Source organism: Hirundo rustica, chromosome 9, assembly GCF_015227805.2.
Source record: "Hirundo rustica isolate bHirRus1 chromosome 9, bHirRus1.pri.v3, whole genome shotgun sequence".
NCBI classification, from domain to species: domain Eukaryota; kingdom Metazoa; phylum Chordata; class Aves; order Passeriformes; family Hirundinidae; genus Hirundo; species Hirundo rustica.
This window is the reverse complement of record NC_053458.1, coordinates 19,593,181-19,616,666: the sequence shown is the minus strand read 5'-3', so window position 1 is coordinate 19,616,666 and position 23,486 is coordinate 19,593,181. Positions and strand designations below refer to the sequence as shown.

Below are 23,486 nucleotides of genomic sequence, written 5' to 3'. Positions count from 1 at the left end.
AGAAAATAGCTGTGCTTTGTGGTCCTGGTGCCCAAATCAGCTCACAAAATAACACAGCACAATGTCAGGCCTCAGGCTCTGGAGAATGCATAAATAGATAATCTTCCTAACATGTACTATTCAGTAACTTTCTGATTTGGATGTATAGGCATCACTTATCCCTTTGTCATTCCTCAGAAGGATTTTAGAAATACCTACTTTGCTCTAAGCCTGCAGAGTTGTTCAGTGCACAGATATTAAGATCAAAGCTGTTTACTTTCAGAAAGGGCCAAAAATGGAATTTTGATTTGTGAAAACTTTCCATGGCACTCCAAATTCTGAAAAGAACAAAGTACATTTCACCTTCCAACTTCTCCCCCTTTTTTATTTGTGATGTTTCCATTTTAAATAATGAGATGTGTTTGTCCTACCTCTTTGAAAGCATTTAATTGACAGGGGGAAGTCCACTGGTATCCTCACCAAGATTCCCATGTGCTGGGAGACAAGAGCTGAGTACAATACTAACAGTGGCATAAAGGCACCTCTAGAAAAGAAAGACACAATAAAATAATAGTCAACATATAACAGAAAGAAGGAAAATGCAGTAGGGGAAAAAAGAGTATATAAGAAAGCAGTGGGAAAATACATGGGAAAAGAATGATAGGAGAACGTGTTTTCCTCAACATAGGGCAGGAGGGTGAGAAATCTTCATGGGCAGTCTGGGAGCATCCCACGTGATTGCTGGTACTGAAGGGCTCAGGTTTGTTTCTCATAGTCAATGCAAAGGCAGGGTGCACTGGCCCAGTAGTTAGGAGGCAGCAGCAAATCTGGTTTATAAAAAACACACCTGAAGAGTAGCAAAGATTTCAGGCCTCTGTGGGAAACACCTCAGCACTGCCTGCAGCCACATCCCTGTGCCTCACCCATCCTCCCCTCCCTTCCCACACTCACCTCCCCCAGACTCTCCTGACACTGCCTCCTCTGCAGGACCTCTGTTCTTGTGGAGCAGACACATTTTCTGGGGCACTGGAAAGCACAGGAGACTTGAAAAGGGGGATGAGATGCTTAACTATTACGATGAAGAGAGAATAGATGATGGGAGAAGGTGAGCAGGCTCAGAAATCAATGTACACCCACACTAGCATACTGCCAAACTCATAAAATATAAAGCCTGTCTGGACCATCCAATTTAGGAAGAGGCAATTTCTGTGTCCTTTTCCTACCACAGAGAAGCATACAGACCAGGCAGCACTGAGGGCTGTCTCTGAAAGGAAAGTCAGATAAAAACCCTGGGAAGAACAGTTCACACTGCTGACCCTTTGAAACCTCTCTCTGCATTTCAAAATAGACTTACTTCATTTTCTGAACACATTGACCTCAAATCAAAGCCACAATATCTTGAGGAATCACATTTGAACTAGCATCACATCTTCTCATGAAAATATTCCTGAAAAAAGCAATAAAAAAGCTTAAACTGGACAGTCCACATGAACTGAGGATACCTGAAAATGCTCCTGATTAAATGATTCTTGACTATTTTAATGCATTATGCAGTTTTGCACGTGTGCATTCATTTCTCATGTTTTGCATAATCTTTCTGATGACTGTATGCACAATGTACCATGTAGAAACAGCAACGAGCCAATGTGATTTCTCATTAAACTTAAAGGTTAGAATTATCTACTATAAAACTAAGATGAAAGCAAAATCACAAATTTGGAAGCTAAGGGCTGAAACATATGCAAGTACAGTTAGTTACGTACATGCAGAACAATAAATACATCATATAGATAGACAGCAAATTTGGATGCATGTTACTCAAGTGGAACTCAGCTGTGATGGTGTATGATATGATACATTTAACTCTAATCAGACCCATAACTCAGAGGAAGAAAAACCACTAAGTACTCAAGGGCTCTCTCGCAACACTGGAATATTTTTGATAACCAGATGGCATTCTGCCCTTTTCTGTTTAAACACTGTGAAGGAAGACAGAGCTTGATGCGTGCCTCCAGATCTCTGTAAATAAATGCAGGGCGACTCCTACACACAGAGGTCAGGGCTGTAACAACACAGCAAAAAATAGGAAAGGATGAAGGGCCTGCAAACAATGTATCTGTGACAAGGGAGAGTTACAGAGGAAGATGAGCAAGTACAGTGAGGGATCATAAAATCGTAGCGTATCCTGAGTTCAGAAGAACTCACAAGGATTGTTGAAGTCCAGCTCCAACTCCTGGCCCTGCACAGGCCCATCACCAAGAGTGAAACCATGTGTCTGGAGCATTATCCAAGCACTTCTCGAGCTCTGCCAGGCTTGGTGCTGTGACCACTGCCCTTGGGAGCCTGTTGCAGTGCCCAGCCATCCTTTGGGGGAAAACCTTTGCCTCACATCCAACCTGAGCCTCTTCTCAGCCTCACGTGAGTTACCTGAGTCCCACTACTGGTCACCAGAGAGAGAGATCAATGCCTGCCCCTCCATTGCTGCCTGTGAGGAAGTTGTGGACTGTCCAGAGGTCTCGCCTGTGTCTCCTCCACACTTACCAAGCCATGACCTCAGCTACGCCTGATTTGGCTTCCCCTCAAGGCCCTTCACTGGCTTGGTAGCTCTCCAATAGATTTAAATCTTTCTTCTACTGTGGCACCCAAAACTGCCCTCAATACTTACAGTTCAGTACTGCAGGAAATACTCAAAAGCCCTTAAGAGGTGGCTTTAGGACACTTTTAGATGTTTGTTCTGACCAAAACTCCCAGCAGAGGCCTGGATCGCCCGGCAGCAGCTCCTGGGTGATCACTCAGAGCCTGTGGGCCTGGCCTGATTGAGCACATGTGCGTGTCAAAAGAGATGCACCTCTACTCACCCCTAGCCAAAACCCAACGTTGTCTTTTTCTCAGGAATTTTCCTCCCCTCAATTCTCATTTCTCCTAAAAGCACCATATTAAAAATGTATCACCTATGGAGCTTTATGCACGTGAAAGAGGTGGATTTGTATTTAGTTGTTACCCCTTCAAAGGCATAATTAAGGTTAAAAAAACCCACCAACAAAATCTCAAACCCCACCAAATACAAACCTTGCCCTCTCCTCCTCCGAACTCGGACTCTCTGTCCATGGTGCTCGCAGGGCAATGGAACTCCAACCTTTCTCCCTTTCATGCCGTGCAAAACACCTCCCATGAGTTAGCACTGCTCCAGGGATCATTCTCTCCAGAGCTTGATGTCTGCATCCTGAGGTGAGAGACCTTTTTAGAGTGAAGGAAATGAAAAGGGTTTGTATTCTTTACCCAGGTGTTTCTGGGGTAGAATGGGCTGCAAAACCTGAGCAGCAGTGAGCATTCAAACAATATTTAAACGACTCTATAAATGAGCTAGGGATGTGTGTCATTGGTTTTGAAGCACTATCTAAAGAGTTTTTATACTGAAAACACTTCCATTGAGGCATGAGTCATATTAAGCAGCTTTGTGGTAGATACGGTAGCTCCTCTTTCATGCAATCTCTTTCTCTGAAAGCTTTGATTGAGAACTAAGCCACATTAAGGGTTTAGAGGTTGAGCCTGGGAGCTTCCTTCAGCAAACTCCTTCCTGAATTAATTGCTGCTGGAGCTCATCACCCATAATATTATTTTCAGAATCTTTCCCCTATTATCTTCCTCTGTCAGGTTTAATTCATCTTTTTGACATGACACACATTCAACGCTGTAAAAGAGGAACAAAAGTTTCACTACTTAATAGGGAGAATCAGCACAGAGTGTTTTTACTGTCCACAGGTCTGCTTTTGCACTTGATGAAATATGAAGGACAATTCAGCAGAATTTTAAAGATAAACAGTTGAAAATAAATAATTATTTTGTCCACAGTTCATCACCTTTAAGGACCATGGCAATGATTCTTCTACATTCACAGGATGTTTCTATGCAACATGTACAACAAAGTGAGGGACCTGCACCAGTCTTACACATAGACAAGAATCAAATTAACAGTTCTGGTTTAGGCTGGGCTCTCGTGACCTGATTCTCCTTAGCTGTGAAGTGTCTTAGGCTGAAGGTATCCTATAGGAACAAATGGAATGGTAAATCTCGTTCAAGACACTCAGCTGCCAGGCAGGCAAGTGGGAATTGCAAGTTAAAACACTCCTGAGTAGGGTAAAACTCCAGGCCATGGTAAATTCTTAAATTAACTAGGGTGCAAACCATGCATTCTCCCTTGCTAGGCACTGCTGCTATGGGGATTGCAAAAAAATGTCTTACCCTTAATGAGCTAGGATCCAGTTATACAGAAAATGCAAAGACACATTTTAAACACCTAGAAATGAAAGGAAAGGTTAAGACAGTCTTGATCTGTGTCCCATCTGAAAATAAACGCAAATTCTCTCGCTGGCAGATGCTTTTAGAACTTGGAAAAAACCACACCCACAAAAATTATTTTTCTCTAATGCTTTCATGAAAATACTAATGAATTGAAAAAAATTGCTTGAGCTGTAAATAAAAATTATGTATCTTACAGGTGTCCAAAATATAAATGATGCATCTTACAGGTGTCCAACCTGAAACTGTTTCAGTGGGCATAGATTTCCTCTACATAAGTGGAATATATTTAGTTTTTCAACTTCTTAAAAGCTTTTATATGACATCTGGAAAAAATAGCCCTTCAGTCAATAAGACATTGTAAATATATGCCAGTATAAAACATAAAAAATGTACTTTTATAGAAGTTACTCACATAAATATAAGTTTATATGAAGATAAAAATACATTCACTCTTCACTGTGGTAACTCAACCACTTATAAATACGCTTGATCTAATTTCAAAAAATTTACATGTTTTATGATGGTATCAAACCAAGACTGCAGAGAGCTGAAGGCTGATACCAGGTTAAGTGAAAGGGAATCAGAGCCATTCTGCTTCTCTGACTGCCATTATGGTAATGTGATCGGTACCTTGACAGATGCTAAGAAGAATAATTTTGCTGATTGACTTTTCTTCAAACCTGAGGCTGTGGGCAATCAAAGAAAATATGAACATCTGGCTGAGCTTTTGATTGCCACGCTCACTGATAAAGTGCACCCAAATAAGCAACAATTAGTACAGCTTGTGTCAAAAGACCCATCAGTTAATTCAAATTAAGTCAGGAAAATTGAATCCAATTGGCATTCATGCATATTTGTACGCAAAGTTTAAATAAGAGTCTTCTGCATTACATTATCCTTTATTTACAAGGGAAACACATGCAAAGTTTTGTGGTTTAAGGAAATATTTTCAAAAGCTTTTTGACTTTTTAAAGCCAAACCTCTGGGAAAAACTGTCCTTTCAAAGGACATATTCAGTCTAATAAACATAAAAATGTGTTGGTTTTCTCAAGTTAATATTTCCCACATCTTAAAAAATTTCACAATAATCATTTTGTCAGTAGCAATTACAATAATGCAGAACTGATATGTGGGTAAATTTACTAGCTAAGATGGTGGCCAAGATAACTACCAGACTGTAGTAGAGAAAGAAAAATCTGAAAATTGAAGACTTTGTTTGATTCTGAGTGTAAAACCCAGGGAATATGTCCTTTCTTTTTTAAAAAATAGCTTTCCTGTTGGGATTCTATTTACGGTAACAGTAAATTAGGTTGCATGAGAACCTGAGAATAAAACTAATCAAAGGCAAAAGACAAGTTGTGTGCCTAATTTTTTAAAAAAAGAAAATTTGGAAAAAAAGGTCAAATTGATTTTTTTATTTAAACCTAGTTCCTTGTAGTAAATAAACTTTAGTCATCACGTAGCAGATATTGTTTCCAAGTTAGGCTGTTAAATTTTTATTTGTAATTTGGGTGTGAAATCTGCTTTTTTCTTAAAAAATAGTGACAGTCTCTCTAGCTGAGAGGCTATCTGTGCTCAGTGAACTAGAAGTGAAAATTACTGTAATCTCATCTAAACCTCAGTTATCTTAATCTGACCTGACTGTAAAATCCTGTTACAAAATTCCAGGATTTCTGCAACGCATTCAGATGTGTGAATCTAAAGCCTAACACAAAACCAGTGTATCTCAGACTACACGGGGAACCAGGTCACGCAGGCAGCCCCAGCTGCAGCTTTGCTCATGGGCTGGGGTCACATTGCACCTGTAGCCCTACTTCTGAGTTCCCAGTGTTGTAAGAGCCAGGGAGCTCCAGAGCAGAGCTGGGAATACCTAAAATACTGATAGAGCAGGAGAGGGACCATGTCACAGGAGAAGCTTGGGTGAGTCAGTCCATTGGCCAGGACTCACATGCTGCATTATCAGCTGCCACTGATGCAATGAGTGTGGTTGGCCAAGCACCTGTTAGTCTTTTATTTTTCTTAGGTTTCTCTTGGTTTTGATGCCAAAAAATAGGTTTTCCTAATCACTGACTTCTGTGAATATTACTACGCAAACACTCTTGAGAACAATCAGATCAATTAATTAGAAAACTGTTACTATGCTGCCTTCATAAATCAAGAGTTAGCTTGTGATCCATAACTTCAAACAGTCGTTTAGCAGCTGTTTTCTTGAAGTTCTTTCCTTTAAAATACTAATGTCTCTTATCCATCCATCTTCTGATTCAGAGGTTAAGAGTTCCTCTACTAGTGTTACCTTTAGAAATATGGTTGACGGAAAATCCCCCAGGTAGTCTAATGATACGGTCCAGTTAGTCTCAAGTGCACAGGCCCCTTATAAATGCTACTCAAAAATCAGTATCAATCCTTCAGTGCCTTCAAAAGATGTGGAGTAAGGGCCATAATAACGGTGATTGCCTCCAGCAAATAACTGATCAGTGATTATACTGCAGTGGCCTGGAAGTCCAAATCCCCCTCAATAACTTTCAAAATAGATGCATGCTGGGAAATGTAAAATCATCCCTAGCAGGCAGGTCAGTAGCTGCAGTTTCTAGTCAAGTACCTACTTATTTACTGTGTTGCTCTCTCACTATTGACATAAGATTTTGGAGAAGAAAGTCTGCTAAAAAAAAAAGGGTAAGCTGCAAATCAGTAAGTCAGCATTTCAGACATGTTCAGCACAGCAAAGACTACTGTGCACCACAGGAGAATCAGCTGGCAGCCCCTCCCTTTGCCAGTTTTATTTAGGAATCTGAAAGCAGACTGAGGAGAATACAATTTCAAAGACTGTGTTAGTAGGGTAAAAATCACTCCAAGCATAAACAACAAAGCAGCATTCACAGTTATCACCTCTGATATTTATTCTCTGAGTAAAGCAGCTACTTGCTTGGAGTCAGGAACAGGGGAATACTTAGCAAAGTTTCAAGTAGTGTGGCAGTTACTTTATCACTAAGGCTCTGAATGTAATGTCATGGCATTTGCCTGGAGTTCAAGTTTCCATGGTTTGCACATGAGCAGGTTGTATTGGACAGTATCAGAAGTTCAGCACAGGCCAGGTGTAGCAGCCATTGCTTTGACTCTCCACAGTCAGTGGTGCCACGGGGGTAAGAGACTGGTTACAAGTCACCCAAAGCCCAAGTTGCCTTAGGGCAGTGCCTTCCCAGCTCATTATCTTCTGCATGCTGATACTGAATCAAAACCAGCCAACCAAACAAAATGGTTTGCCAAGATATCGGGGTTTCCCTAAAGTCTGCTCTTTGGTTGAATCCATGCTTCACCCATGGGTACAATTCACTCTCAGAAATAAAAAACATGACAAAGTTCTCTCTCTCCAGAGAATTCTTGGCAAATGAGTGCTCCATTTTTCCTAAGATAGGAAGTCTTTGCCATGCAGAATAGAGTACCTTGCTACATTTACACTTCACCCTATCAAAACTCGTAAGTAAAAATACTGGGGAAAATTGCCCATATACATACATAGATCTATTGCCAGGGATGTTATTTGCTACAAGACCCAATGAAGTAATAATATAATAAAATTAAAAAAAACTCCTTTGGAAGTTGAAAAACCGTGAGGTTTTTTATATTATAAACATAAAAGTACAAAACAAAGATTGAAAAAGAGAACTCCCAACTGTTTGGTTTTTTTAATCCTGCATTGGATTTAAAGTATTTTTATGTCAACCATCTCCCAAATATTAAAGTTTATTTTCTACTAGTATTCTTACCAATTTAACTGTCCTAGAAAGTTCTGGAAAACCAACCTTTTTTGCAGACATGTTGTACCACCATATTGAGTTCTACAGCTCCATAACCATAATAAAGTCATCATTATGTATTTTTCCCGCAAGTATAGTGTTTGTATGAATGCCTATAGCAACTGGAAATATATTGTGCCACCTAGCAGCTGACAGGTCAAGCAATGCATAAATATTAGAACACAGAAAAGTTTACTGTGATTTTAGAGCCAGATTCATTCAAAATTTTCTGATCTGGCGACTCTCTTTGTGCTATCTGTTCTCATAGGACACTCTGGTAGCTGAGGGGGTTTTTGTTTCAAAAACTTTGAGAACAAATGTTATGCCCAAAAATATTCTGTGGAATAAGCATTAGGTAGTGAAATAAATTAGACTAAGTACTACCCAGGAGTAGGTTTTACAGGCATGAGTGCTACCTGAGGTATCAGTCTCAGGGAACCCGGTATGATTTAGACCTTAGTGTTACAGCAATAATAAGATACCTTAAGCAAGCTGTCGGCTGAATCAGTCAGGTTAATCTCAACCATGTGTTAATGAAGTCATTTTCTCCACAAAGGTTGATTTTAGCCCATTAAGACAGCCCTTTTACTTCACAGTGTGCATAGTCATTGCATTTCCCTACGTTCATTTGTCTTCATTCGAAGGAGCACTCAACCACCTTGGTGCTTATTGCCATTAACAAGATTGTGGTTTACCTTAATACAGTGTCAAATGAAGTCACAAAGAGTCATGTGGATGATAGCAAGAGGAACTGCATCAGCATGCACAATGTTACCATGTAGATGAGAAATATAAATGAGGGATGAAATGCAATTTAGGCAAACACTCAGATGGAAAACAAATGTGCCATTGCAGATAAACAATTCCTGAAGCAGCTGTATAGGAGTCTTCCTTCATTTATAAATCTTGCAATGGGATTGGAAATCAGAAGAAATCAGAATGTTAAGCAATCAGGAAATAGCAGATATTTTCACTAAAGTTTTATTTCAGTGAAATTATTATCTTTTACTGACAAGACAAGCATTATAAAACATAGAGCGTTAACTGCATGAGCATCCTAAAAGCTTGTGTATTAAAGCTCAAAAGTTCATTTGGCAGAGAGACTAATAGGCCTAAAAGCTTTCTAGTTCATTTTAACACCTTCTGTTTTTCTCATTAGTGCTGGCACTGATGTTCAGTTATTATTGTAGGATCTGATAATATTTACAAACCCTTGCTACTTTTCCTCCTTAGAGACCTCATCTGAATCACTTTTGAATATCTAGCAGATGTTCAAGATACTGAGTTCTTAGAAAGATGCAAGACTTTAAATCCCATATGAAGCACAGCTATAATCTCTAACTACCGTGCTTAAAAATAAAAATTTCCTTGAAGACACTGTCTTATGTAAGTACCTGCTGCTGGCCTTATCCTCTGAATCAGCTTGTGCTGATCATGGAGGATTAAGGATCCCAGACCAGACCAATCCCACACAGCTGCACAAAGTCCCTTTGTTAATTTTGTCTCTAGCACTTATTACGCTCAACATTTCCAGCACTAATTTTGACATAACAGTCTTATATTACTATGAGTCCTTGGCCTCCAATGTTTGGTAGAAAAAGAAACGTAACTCCTGAAGCCAAAGTGTATGGATGGGAGAGGAAGGCTTTGTCTCTAGCAGTACTGATCTTAGTAAGTTTTAAAATGCACACTCAAGGGAATGTGTTCATTTGACTGAGTACTCCTCACTTCACCAAAGAATCAACTTTCATCAGCATCTCAGGTTTGCTCCCCAGCTCTTGTATGAAATGAACTCATGGGGGTTAAGAAGACTAGTGCTTTTTTACAAGCAAAGTGGTTTGTCACTGTGCAGCAGCATATGACCTGCTGAGGTCAGATCAGGTGCAGATGTGTTTCAGAAGCACTTGCAATTTTAATTTTCTCTGAAATTAAAAATGTCTACAAGATAAGAAACATCTTCATTAAAGACGGGTACCTATATGTGCTCCTTTGTTTACACCTTAATCTCCTTCCACGTTTGCCATAGGGGAGTTAATAAGATACTCAAAGTGAATTTCAGTGAACATGAAGAAGCAGCAGGGAGGTCAGAAGAAATCACTCATCTCTCACTGGTATAGCAGTCACATTATGAATGTGGATACGGAGCTCACAGGAACAAGAGTGATGCTACCTAAACCCAGAATGCCTCCATCCATCAGCAGAGTCAAACCACAACCCCACCAGCAAGGGAGGCTGCCCCAGCTACAACCACCACAAACTGTAATTTTGTGAGTAAGCAGCAGTCCAGTAAATGATTTACGTCCTTGTGTGTTAACTAAGTTCTTATAATCTATATTTCTGACGCTAACAAAGGTTTTTCCTAACTTTTTTTATAAGACTAGCTTTGGAAGCAGCTTTCTCAACTCTCTTCCCTGCCTGCCCTTCTGCACCACTTTTCCAGAAATATATTCCCATGTATTCATATTTGCTGTTTTAAGCCCACACTGGGCTTAAATGTAAATAAAATTTAATCTGCTAAACTGCTAATTGTTGAACTAATGTGTTTTTTAGTGTGTATATTTATATATACCTGCCTAGTCAAATTCCCTGACCAATGTGTGTTATCAATAGCTAACCCCAGTAGTGCCACTGCAGCTGCACCTCATAAGAATCTTGGCCTATTCTGCTCTATGAGCAGAGGAAAAGCATCAACATGACATCCCACTCCCCTTGAAATCTCACCAAATCAGGAACAAGTTCATGCAGGACAGCTTGCTCTGATTCTGTCAGTGTTTACACTTAAGGCAAAAAGGGCATGATGCTGATGACTAACAATACAAGGACACTGATGTATAAAACTGTATCAATTAAAAGGAAACATCTACTTTCATACATTAATACACGAATATAGTCAGAAATCTGAAAACCCTTTTTTATTCTTCCCAAATTAGATTACACACCTATCATTATAGTCATCATTTTATGGATATGTGGGAAAAGAACACGTATGACTGACCTTCAAATCAACCCTCAGCTTGACAGCCTAGATCAATGTATTATCCAGACTTCTATTTCTCATTCCGTTTCAACTGTCAAAAAGAATTTGTTTGTTATAAGTAGGATCTCTCCAACAACAAGAGAAAATAAAATACAGGCAGCCACCTTGCAATGTACCTTTTCTCAAAATTCTCTTTGCTTTTTAAAAAACCCCAAGTTTCCAGGCTGCTTGCATGAATAGCATCCTCAACTGTTGGACTGGAGTATTCATAATGAAGAGAGACCAACTATTTACAATGTTTCCTGGAGGACACAGAGGTGTCCTCCAGGTAAGTTACAGATTAATGGCTTTTTGCTCTCTGTATGGGAACCTCCTACTGGTTCTCACTTCATAGGTGGTCTCACTTTCAACAAAAATGTAAACCACAGACAGAAACTTCTGGACACAGACTCTACAGCGTAACTGCAAAACAAGCAAACAAGTGGTTTGCCACCACTCTTTGAAGTCCCTTTTACTTCTAATACTGTGTTAAAAAAAAGAGCCTTGACTGGAAGATTCTCCTAATTTTTCTCTATGGACATAGAATGATTGAGAAATTGAAAAAAAAAATCCACCATAATCTTAAATTACAGCTTCAGATGGCCAGTACTCTAAAACATGAAATTATTTTTAACCTTTGAAAGCCATAAATGTCACTGAGATTCCCTTGCTGTGAAGACAGGTAAGGAGTGGGTGTCTGAAGTCATTGTTAGGCCCTAACAGACTCGCATTCACTGCAGGTACAGTTTTTGTTGAAGTGCATAAGCAAGCCCTGGGAAGAGCACATGCTGGGGAGGTGTCCGTAGGCCAGCAGTAATTAGGTCCCCTAAGAATCCTGTAGCCACAAGGTGCCATTAGCATTAGGAAATGTACTGCACTTTGAAGATGTAAAAGGATTTCAAAGAGCTCATTGGTACCAGATTATCCACTACACTGGGATTTCAGCATTACTGTTTTCAACACTTATTATAAAATCATAAATAGATATTCAGACAAATTTGTAAGTTATTTCTGACAACAAATTATTGCACTTATTACTCAAAGACCCAAAACATAAGTTTTCATTCGGAATGTCTTTTTTGTGTAAGGAAGCAAAAGTTTGTTTTCATTTATTAGGGAGCCTGAAAATCTGTTCATTTGTCTTTTTCCTCTTGTGTACTCCTTAAAAAAAGTTTGTGGTCTGTATAAAAATACAAAATTCTTAGAAGCAACTCATCTTTTTTCTTCCCTGATGATACCACAAGATTCAATGAAAAAAAAAAACCCCAACAAATCACAAAAGGATTTTGTCAGCTTTACATAATAGGAAAACAGATGAGAAATGTAAGCTGCGAAAGGCTTTCTTTTGCTCCAAAACCTCAAGATTAATATGGAAGTGATAATCAAAAAACTGAGTTGAAAGGGAGTCACGCAGACATCAGAAAAAAACTTCCTTTTCTCAAGGAAGATAATGCTGCTCAGGGACACAATTTTCAGTGAGAACACCTCAGAGGTATTTGAGACTCAGCAAAACAAGGCCAGGACTGGCTGGACCAAGCTCTAGTAACAGCACCACCTCAAGTGGGGTCCCGGAGTTGGTAACTCCCAGAACCCCTTTCCAAGCAAAAGTTCTCCTACTGCCATTACTGGAACTACCCAAGAATCATCTAAGAAAAGAGATTATAGGATTTTAGTATAAAGGTTAAACATGGTAAACCCCATAAATATAGAAATAAAGACAAATATTGAAATTCTAATGCAAAAAGAGCAGTTTCAAATAAGAAAACCTACACATTGCTCAAAGCCATGCTGTAATTTAGGGCTTTTCACTGAGTTGTACATACTAAATGGAAGCCAAGAAAGGACCCACAACATTTCTCCTTTCAAGTCATCCTAACAGGAATCAGATATATTTACTCTATCACAGCAATAGTCTGTGGACAGATAAAATATTTACTAAAAGTTACCCAAATCGTCTGTCATCTGCATTTCAAAAATAAATATTTTATACAGTAGAAATCCTTCAAAGATAAGTACTATCACTTCAATATACTTTTCTTCATATAAAATTTTCCTTCCCAAAATTTCACCTTCAAGACTTCAAAATGTAACAAGAAATATTCTTTTATTTTCCCTGTTCAGCATTGTTCACACTCAGGCATTCAACTCAACGTTTAACGCTAGCAGGGTTTATAAATGGTTGGATAGTCTACCTGTTCTGCAGGTAAAAAAATATATATATATACATAATAAAAATAAATAAATATATTAAATTCCTTTCTAATACTTGGATGAGTGTATTCCCAACAGGCAAGAAACTTCTACTTTATCATCCTGAGAGCACATTTATTGTAGACAAGCTAAAGAGAGAACCCAGCATGAAACCCAGCTTCCCTTCCTCATAAAACAATGCCCGACCACCTTATAAGATTGTTCTACTTTTTTAATGAATAAATAGATCATGAGTCCATTACAGTTTCAGATACAGCAAATTCAAGTGACTCAGCTTTAGATGGGGAAGCTCATGCTACAACTGCTCATAATTTTAAAATCTGGAGATTTATGGTTCATCTTGTGTACCAGCCAATATCAAAGACATCATATCTGAAGCAATAATATTTTTCTTGCACAGGGATTTTCACACATATTTATACTGAAACCTCAGAGAGAATGATGTTTGAATCATGATGATTTCACAGTGAAACCAAAAAAAAAAAAGAGACCTACATTAACCACACTCAGAATCCAGTGCCTGTATCAATTCCCTACATGAAACAAATGACCATCTGCTCCACTTGCCCATATGAAATATAATTATTTTCTCTCTTTGCTGCCCTATTTATCCCCCCTCGCCCCCCTCCCTGCCCTAGCTTTAAATCCTTCTCTTCATATAATGCTACCCACTTATTTTTAACTCATGTCTTCCAAATTTCCACTTGGCTGCTCACCTCATCACCATATGGTAGATCTGCTCACTGGTGCTGCAGACCTCCTATCTGGGACCATTTATGAACCATCTTGTAGCTGGCACAGTCATTTACATGTCTTAAAGGCATTTACAAAATGTCACTGCCTCAGAAGAAGCTGTGGCCAGATCCATTTAAAGCTCTTAATCTTAAATTTGTTCACTCTGCAGCGGGTCATAATTTCAAAAGTTAAAATAAAGCCTGATGCTAAGTCTGGTATTATCATTCTAATCATCCCATTCTAATCTTGATGCTTCCATTTGATCTGGAAATTTCTCTTATATCGAAAAGTAGGAATATATGAGATTAAGAAACTATTTAGTATTTATATTTTTCCCCTCCAAAAGAGGAGGAAAAATGCATTTCTAATCTTAATTTGTTCCACTCTTAATTTATTTGGAGTACTAGATTCCCTCTTTCAGATGTACGGTGAGAAAAGTGCACCTAATGAGTGTTCTCCTTTTAAAAACAAAATGTAAGGATGTTTCTGACCTTAGAGGGTCTTATTGCTGAAGTTTGAGTCTCTAGTGATTCTCTTACAGCTCTCCAATACCAATCCTGGGTTTCACATAAAAGTATAAAGACTTTCTTGTAATCCAGAAACATAAGCCAAGAAACAATGCAGAGCTGCTCATCTGAGCTTTTCTAATTGTTCTTATGCCATCAGGAAAGGAATTATTGCACTTAGGTTTGTCATGATATCGTGTTGGCTTTTTTTATTTAACAATTGCCTCTTGAAGCTAAGCAAACCCTGGAGAAGAATAAAGCAATGGTGAATACAGTTGCAACACTAATTAACAGACATGCTAAAAATAATTTTTTTAGTTAGAATTTAAAAGAAAATGTATGCCATATCAAGCAGGCAGGAAATACATGGAAAATCAAGTTTTATTTCCTTGAAAATTTGACACTCTGCTTTAGAATACGGGCAGAAAATTAAAGCAAGGGCCTTGTGTGTGTCTCTGTGCATTATTTCTCTGGTGTTGATGTTTACCTCAGCTGCCCTCTGGGTAGACTGAAGAATTTGGATGAATTTATAAACTTAGCAGTAATTTCTAGGCTCTAAAATACTGCAATACAAAGTACTAGCAGCAGTCATCTGGAAGAGATTTACTGTTTGGCAGCCCAAGTTAATTATTAAAGACATAGTAGTTTTAACACTGCTGTCTCATGTTTGCAAGCAAAACAAAGGAAGCATCAGCAACAGATGCTCTTTGCCATGTTCTGATACTCTGAAGAATATCAAACCATGTTTATATATGAAATGTAGAAACTCATCTGAGGTCCTCTGCAGACTAAAAAAAAAAAACAATTAGTAAAGTCAAAAGATAAACACAAACTGGCTCCACTACTATGTTCCTCATTATACTTGATAGTGTTGTCCTTGAATATCTAGAAGTGCTAATATGCAATGTTTAAACTAATCCTGGCTCAGAGGTCAGGTCTGAAGGTAGATACAGAGATTTTATTAATCCTCTCCTATGATTGTACTCTGTTAATATTAACTCTTTTTCTCCATCATGTGATGTCCTTAGGGTCAGGCTATACCTAACCCAAATATCACCTAAAAAGGATGCTATAATAGAGATGATTAATTTGATTTGTCTTTATCTAGGTAATTACTTCATCCTGCACTCACTTTCCTTTATTTTTTGCAATTTCCTTAACCAATAGAATGAACTGGTATTGCCAAATGAAAAGGAGAAAAAGAAAGGGAGGGGTAGAGAGAGAGAAGAGGGAATCTTCATTTGTCTGCATTTCTCTGAATCTCAATTTCTTCTTTGCATTCTGGTAGATTCAATGCTAAAAAATCCTCATTAATAAATAAAAGCAACCTTCTAACTCTGTATTGCTTTTGGTCCTGAAGAACATCAAAAGACTGTGCAAACCTAAAGTAAAATGCAATCAATTACCAAGCTCTGGGGATTATTTCACCAAAGCAATTGATTTAACTTCACCACTGCAGCCGCCTCTCATTGGAAACATATCAGCCATTTAACAGCACACTCATAAAACAAGGTAACAAATTACCTCAACATTTCCCAGGGAATAACCTTTCAGTCTTCCACTAGAAGAAGACAGGTCAAAAACCAACTTTTTTTTCTTTTTGCTTCACTTCATATGATCTCTACTATACCTATAAGAAATGTATTATAAAAGAAGGGAATCCAGCTGAAGATTTCATAGAGTAGAATGTATGGCTTAGGTTCCAGTAAATAGATAATGGGATTTTTAATGACTGCATACAACAAGGATTGGGAGTTGTCACATCAAGCTGCACTTCTATTTAACAGCACAACAGGAAAATAGACTTCGGGGAGAAACACAACTCAATTCACAAATGCAGGGCTTCCATCAGTGAAGATATTCTATCCATGTGTGATCCTAGAGGGAGTACATGCAGGACTTTGAGGACTGACATTTATCTCAACAAAATGGAGAGTTCTGAGCTTGACAAGGGGCACTACCTAAAAAGGGAGACACTGTCTAAGATGTCGTATCCAAAGTAATTTGTTTAATTCTTGGTCTTGCTACATATTTTTTGTTCTGTCAAATGGGAAAGTGATTCTTTTTCTTCCTTTCTCTTGGGCTAGGGCCACATCTTACTTTTACTATGTACCTAAAGAGAAGACACTTCCCATACTGGTAGTAAGAAAATTATATTTCTTTTTCAAAAGTGCTGAGAAATCTAGAATTGCCATTACCACTCAGCAAGATACTGTGATGTTTTTCAGTGTTATGAAAATCTACGTGACATCATATAGAAATGAAGTAACTTCACTTTCACCACTGACTCCTTCTTTCTAACATTATTCAGTATGTGGATCATCTGTCTTGTATTCCCATGATCAGATATTGAAACTTAGCTTAAAACTTAACTTTTCTCAGAAATCATAATGCCAGGGCCTAGAATCTTTGTCATGTCACAGAGTTCTGTCAGGGAAATCCAGCAAGGTGAAATCATTCAAGCAAACACACAGAGGAGGATAAAAAGTCATAATATACCCAGCTGGACACCAGAGGAGCCCCAAGTGCTGAACAGCAGCTGCCATTCTGATGGAAGTGCTCATTAAGAGCTGCCAGTGTCCATGCAGGAAATGTCTAACCCCAGGAACAGCATAGGCCAGAAACTGCCAAGTGTCAAGAACACAAAGTGCAGACCACCAGCAGCATTTTAAAGCTACCCTAATTCCTGAAGATCTGTTTGGAATGGTATTCCTCTTGAAATCTGTGAGCCCATGGGTCTGCCTGACCTCCCTTGCTGCTTGTGTGGGGTCAGCTCTACCAGCATGCAGGTGTGAAAGAGCATTTCCCTTGCTCGTAAGCAGTCAGAATGGAAAAAAGATTATAAATATTGAAATAGATTCCCATCTCCACCTTCTTATATAATTTCTTTTAAATCTGTGACTTCCAATTAAACTTCTACTAAACAAGTTTAAAAAATATATTGCTGTTTTAAAATCACTGAATCCCTCTTTTTGTTTCATGCTCCCTCAAGGAAAGTTTTAAAGACTGTACTTACATATAACATTTTGCAATTGCTTGGGCATGTTGGGTTTTAAAAGTGATTAGATTTCAATTATCAATAATGACCTTGCAGGACCTCAATAATTACCACAATTCTCACAGGGTGCTTATTAGACTTTTCATGGTTTTTCCTCTTATTTAAAAAACTTTATTACTTTTGTACAGAAAAAATAATTTAGATGATTTCAAGAGGACTATTTATGCCTAAAGCTATTTACTGATTATAAAAGAGTAGTACTGTTTGCTCATATTTTATTTTTCCATATTTGCAGCTATTTAATATTCTGCCCTACCTTGCTATGTGCTAAATGCTTTGCAACTTTTAGATGCTGGATGTTAAAAATTTTAACAGTTCTTATATTCCTTTCTAGTGACATCAGATGTAATTTTTATCCTTAATTTTACTGAAGTAAGTGTTTTGGTTTTTTCTTTATATCATAATCACTTGTAACAGCTGACAGTAAACAGCAGGTGGTTCTAATCAATCTCTTTCCACCCATTACCTATTCCCATGAATGTTGTCTTTTAAGAGTTCTATGGGTTTGCATAAAACTCACATAATTTTCATTTCTGATGATCCATTATCACAAGATACCAGATGTGCATTACTTCTTCTTAATTACCATACTTAAGGCTTATGTCATAGAACTAACTGAGATAATCTTTGAGATAATTTTTGTTCTGGGTATTTTCTTGGGACACTGGGAGGACACAATACTACATTATCTCAAGATATGCTCACACAATATTTAGTAATTGCTTATAGGAAAAACAATTTGATAGTTTGAGCAGCAAAAAGAAGTCTGCAAAAGCTGCTTTTCCCATACATTCCTCAACCTTCTGCAGTCCATAGGGCTACTCAAGTGCAATGTGTTGAAGAACTACCTTCTTAAACCAGGGAAAATAAGTTTTTGTCCAAGAAAATATCTTGCTTAGTCCTGAATGATATCTCAATTTAAATATTGCTTATTCTCCCCTAGATCCTCACAGCTCTTACCAGAAATTACAACATTTTAGAACCAACATTCCAGAGACAGAATAACCTGTCTACTGTAAAAAAAAACCAAAAAAACCCCAAAAAACAAACACCCAACAACACCTAAAAAAATTGGAATTAAGATTTTTTCAAAATTTTTTAATTTATTTTTTTCCTCCAGTAAGTGTTTCTCAAAATAATGGATATTTTAGCCAGCATGTTGTTTTTAGCCTGATTTGCTAAGCCCATGCTGCCTGTATCACACCTCAGAAAGCCTCTTTTTGGAAGAGTACTGACTCTCTTGACCATCTGGGAAAGAGATGCTCAGCAAGTCTGCTGGACTGTACAGCTCACAGGTCATTAGGACCAAAGTCTCTCACAATGATCACTTTCTCTTCTAAGAGTTGCAGAGTTTTCCGACTAGTCATGGTTTAAAAATACATATAGTTTGAAGCAGATTTAAGAGTTAAAAGCATATTCAGCAGTGCTATTTTTACATTGCCAAGTAAGCATAAAACTCTGCTTAAACTTCCGAGGAAGAGAGAAGAGCTTATCTTCCATGGAAGAAGGAATGTCTGTCTCAAGAGACTGCAGTGCTTTATCTAAAGCCATTCAGAAAATGCTGTGTGCCAACCAGTTCAGTTCCACTGAGTGCTAAAAGGATGCACAGGCAGGTTTATATTGCAAACTGAGGCTGAATTGGGCAATTTGGAAGCTTGGCTTCCTTTTCTTGCCCAGGTCTCACTAATCTTAGTTAGCTGTGCTCTGCTTCACTATTCCTTAGGTTTTGTCTTATTTCCATTATTGTTTCGAATGGCACTAATACAGGAGTGCTCACAGAGGAAGCTTCTAAGAAAACTTTTGAAATATTGAATTGGTAAAAAATAATACATATTTCATTGTTTGACTTAACATTTGACCTACTGCAAATAAAACACACCTTTGTTTTCTGCAGAAATATTATGTCAACTAAAAAGTCAGTTGGCTCTAACATGGGGCCATACCTTAGGCTTTGCTTTTGTGATTATATTTTCAATGCAGCTTTTTTAACAAGGTATTTAAATTATGGTTCTGAAGTTCCCAGTCAGAAGTCAGAAATGTGTTTATTTGCAAGAATTCAGGCGAATAGTGAAAGATAATGCAGAAGTAAAAGTTTTAGAATAGCTAGCAGAGAAAACAGTTTTAAAATATTTTTTCTTAGAAAGAAAAAAATCACCTATTCAAATAGATTATGAATCTCTTCTATTCAACACTCTTAAAGCAAATTTTTCAGGTGGTATAAATTGACATGGCTTCACCAAAACCAGTACGCTTTGCAAGTCTACAAGATGGAGTCCTAACTCCTCATTATCCAAGTGACTTCCTAATACAATTTTATAGCCCTGGTATTGTTCTGAACCATTATTTTCTATGTATACTGAGACTCTCAGAATTCAATGTCTTCCAGCCATTATAATAGCTGTAATTTCATGACAGTTCTTCAACATTGGATCCCAAATTACTCAAAACTGCAAGACAAATCATCTGCACTTTAGAATCTACACACAAAGTTCCACCCAGATTTATATATTTCTTAACTCTACTGCAGATAGCTGAGAGCTAAGTCTGCTGTAGTTTGCATTAATATGGATGATCTCACCAGATCACAGATTCTTCAACAGCTTAAACAACCACTGTCATGGTTCCTAGTCTTGCAAGGGGAACCATTCTGGTATCATCATTTTCACACTTCACAGTTTTAAGTATTTCTGTCATATGAGAAGTTCTTCACTGTAGCAATATTAGATCAGTATCATTCAATAACACAGACCATTCTATCCTGTGTATCTGAAGCCATCAGTACTGTTTTCCTGGGATAAGGTTTTTGTTTATCACTTCCAGCTAAGTGGTTATGCATAAACCCAGAAAACGGGTAAGGTTTTTTAAAAGCAGGACTGTTGCAGGTAGAGCTGCAGAGGAGCTTGCAGTGCTGCTGGCCTCTAGGCAGAGACAGATTGCTCTCATTTAGACAGCTCCTTGGGGCTTTCAAAATCATGCCATGGGCCATTCCATGGGTGTGAGTTATGAGCTGCAACTCTTTGAAGAGCAGCATTGAATTTCACCTCAATGTATAGGCTCTGCAGCCTGATATATATCATGTTGACAGAGTCACTTCTTTCCCATCAGAGCTCTGTTGTTCAAATCAGTGAATTCAGAACTTATCCAGGTTAGCACCTGGGGATAGTCCCTAATTTCCTGAATTTGGTAGGCATATCTAATATAATTCAGATCAAGCTTTTATTCAGATTTCTATGCTTTTATTTCCTAAACTTTCTTGTATTTTTATGTTCAAACCACACAGTAAATTACCTGTTGTAAAGAAAAATACTACTGATGGATTCGTTACTTAGTTTGCAAAATCGACACTTCAATTCCAGCATATGAATATGCAGGACTAGATAGTGAACAAGCCTCAGCAGGGAGGAAAAAAGATGATGAGGAAGAAGTCTTTACCTGATATGTTATGCCAGCTTCATTCTGCATGCTTTAGCTTTTCACTGTAGCTCCTATTTTTTTATTATCTCATATTTATTTTTCTTCCTCTTTATACACCGATCACTCACAGTTTGTCTTCCATACAGAACAATATTGCAGTTGCATTTTCCATCAAACCATTGCCACTGGGATAAGCTATGGTAATTTCTCATACTAGAGCATATTACAGTTAGTAATAGAAAACACCAAATAATGAACCCAAGGAACAAACAAGTTACCATCTCATTAGATCTCTGTTTTCTTCTGATCCAAAATGTCCCTTCATATAACACTGGAGGTGTGTAAAGATTTCTCAAATTAACCGATTATTTCTTCTAGCAATAAACCTTCATTAAGGATAAAATACATTCTAATTTGATATAAATCTTCAGTCAAAGAGAGATGCTGCAAGGCATTCTGGACACCAGTAGTCACGGGTCCATAGACCCTTGCTAAATACAGACTTGTCACCCAGATTTCCACAAATGAAAAAACGAAGGAGCTGCATTCTTGTCTAGCTTGGCCTGCAGAGTGAGAAGTCATAAGAGAATGATGAGAGGCTCAGAGGCACTTTGTAGCTTGGCTAATCCTGCAGGGGAATGAGTGAAAGACAGGCTGCACTGTGTACCATATTCCCAACCACCTCCCAAAAGGCTTTCCAGGAAAGAAAACACTGTAGAAGGGAAGGTTTTGCACAGACAGCACGAATGTAGTGCAGAAATCGTCACATTCTCTGGCTTACTCCAAATCCCTAACAAATTTGGTCCCGCAACTGTCTAATCCTGCATCACTCCTGAAAACAACAACAACAACCAACAAAAAAAAAGGCCCACATTTGCATTCCTGGTTTTAAACGGCCTTAGAACTTTGTGTATCCAGGAAGGCAATAAACAAGACTTGGGCTGTTTTGGCTGTGCAAAGACAAGATTTTTTGGATCTTTCACCTTGCCAATCAGTCACATCCAGCAAAAAGAGGAAGTCTCAAATCCATCATTGTATTTCAAAGATGTTTGTTTCCTCTCCCAATTTTTTGAGTTTCACTGGGCTTTGAAAAAGCAAAGCCATACTTGGAGCTCCCATGTTGTCCACAGAAATTGAAAAGCCTGAAACAAAGCACCAGGTGCTTAATAATTCAGGAGATTTGGTTTGTGGGATGTATTACAAGCCAGATGCACTATTTTTCATTATCTTGTCTCATCCTTTTGCTCATTTCATATGGTACTTCATTAGGCATTACATCAGCTTTTTTCTCCTTTTCTTCTTCTGCAGTTTGGGAAACCACGATAAAGCTAATTCAGAACATGTTCAGCTACCAGAATTAACTTTATTAAGGTTTATGTAGGCAATATGTTTATTGTAACTACTGCTATTATTATAAATTATTTCTTCCGCTTTACTTTTTACAGAAGTATTCTAATAACTTTACTGTAAAAAATCAGCTAGTAGATTAATATACCAGAGTAAGACTACACCAATTTTTACAAAATTAGTAATTCATGGACTTGATGTAATATTATCTGGCTTCTATGGAATGTTGTTGGCTGTTAAATTTTTGCTACCAAGACCATAGTCTGATATGTCTTCCTTCCCCATCCCTCCCCAAAACAGAAGTTTATGTTTCAATGATTGAGACTGGTTCTTACCAGCACAATAAGAAGTTTCCCCTCCAAAATAATAATTCATTGAAATTAAAAGTTAACTAATACTTGCAAAAGCCCAAAATTAATAAATTCAAAATAGTAAAAATACAGTTCAGTATGCAAAATAGATCCAAGCACACATGTTCCTGGAAGACTCTTTTATTCCTCCCATTTCTCCAATTTCTGTATATAACAACTAGAATCTGAATTAGGACTAAAGCAAAACCACTTTGAGTGTACTTTAATATCTCTCAAAGAAATTTTGTCAGACACAAATTGTTAGTGTCCTCTCCTTGCAAATCAATAATGGAGTTGGCAGTATTCAAAGCACAAAAGGACTGGCAACTGGCTTTCTTGGCAAAAATATGCTTCTGAGTCAGCCCTCAGCATCTCTTTTCAAGACAATGCTCCTTTGCTTCAAGTACTGTATTCTGCCACTTCCAGAGCAGTGGTGCTCTACTCAATCCATCTCCTGCCACAGCATGTATTCAACTCCCACGGCTTCATTAGAACAAGTTTTCCTTCTATTCATGTTATAAAATGACTTATTTCCTTCTTCTGGATTTAGATATAATTTTTGTGACAAATACTGATTTGTAGACTACATGCTAAGCTTAATGATTTTGATTTCTTCATTTTCAGGTTAGAGTCTACTTCTCAGTTTCTAGAACGCGGTGGCTACGTGAACCTTACTGACTCCAACTAAACCTTATTTGGCTCTGAAAAGCAGGCAAGGTGAGCTGGAGCCCTCATCCATCACTAATTAACTCTAGAAAGCTGTTAAATAGACTG

General features: G+C 37.9%; 1 long non-coding RNA gene across 1 annotated transcript in view; it reads right to left on the bottom strand.

The window, feature by feature from the left end:
* Positions 1–4,220: 4,220 nt before the first annotated feature.
* The window catches only part of LOC131378610 (uncharacterized), a 71,225-nt gene continuing 51,959 nt past the window's right edge, over positions 4,221–23,486 (bottom strand). Inside the window, exon 3 of the long non-coding RNA XR_009208141.1 lies at positions 4,221–4,276. This is a non-coding gene — a long non-coding RNA (uncharacterized LOC131378610). The remainder of the gene's footprint in view (positions 4,277–23,486) is intronic.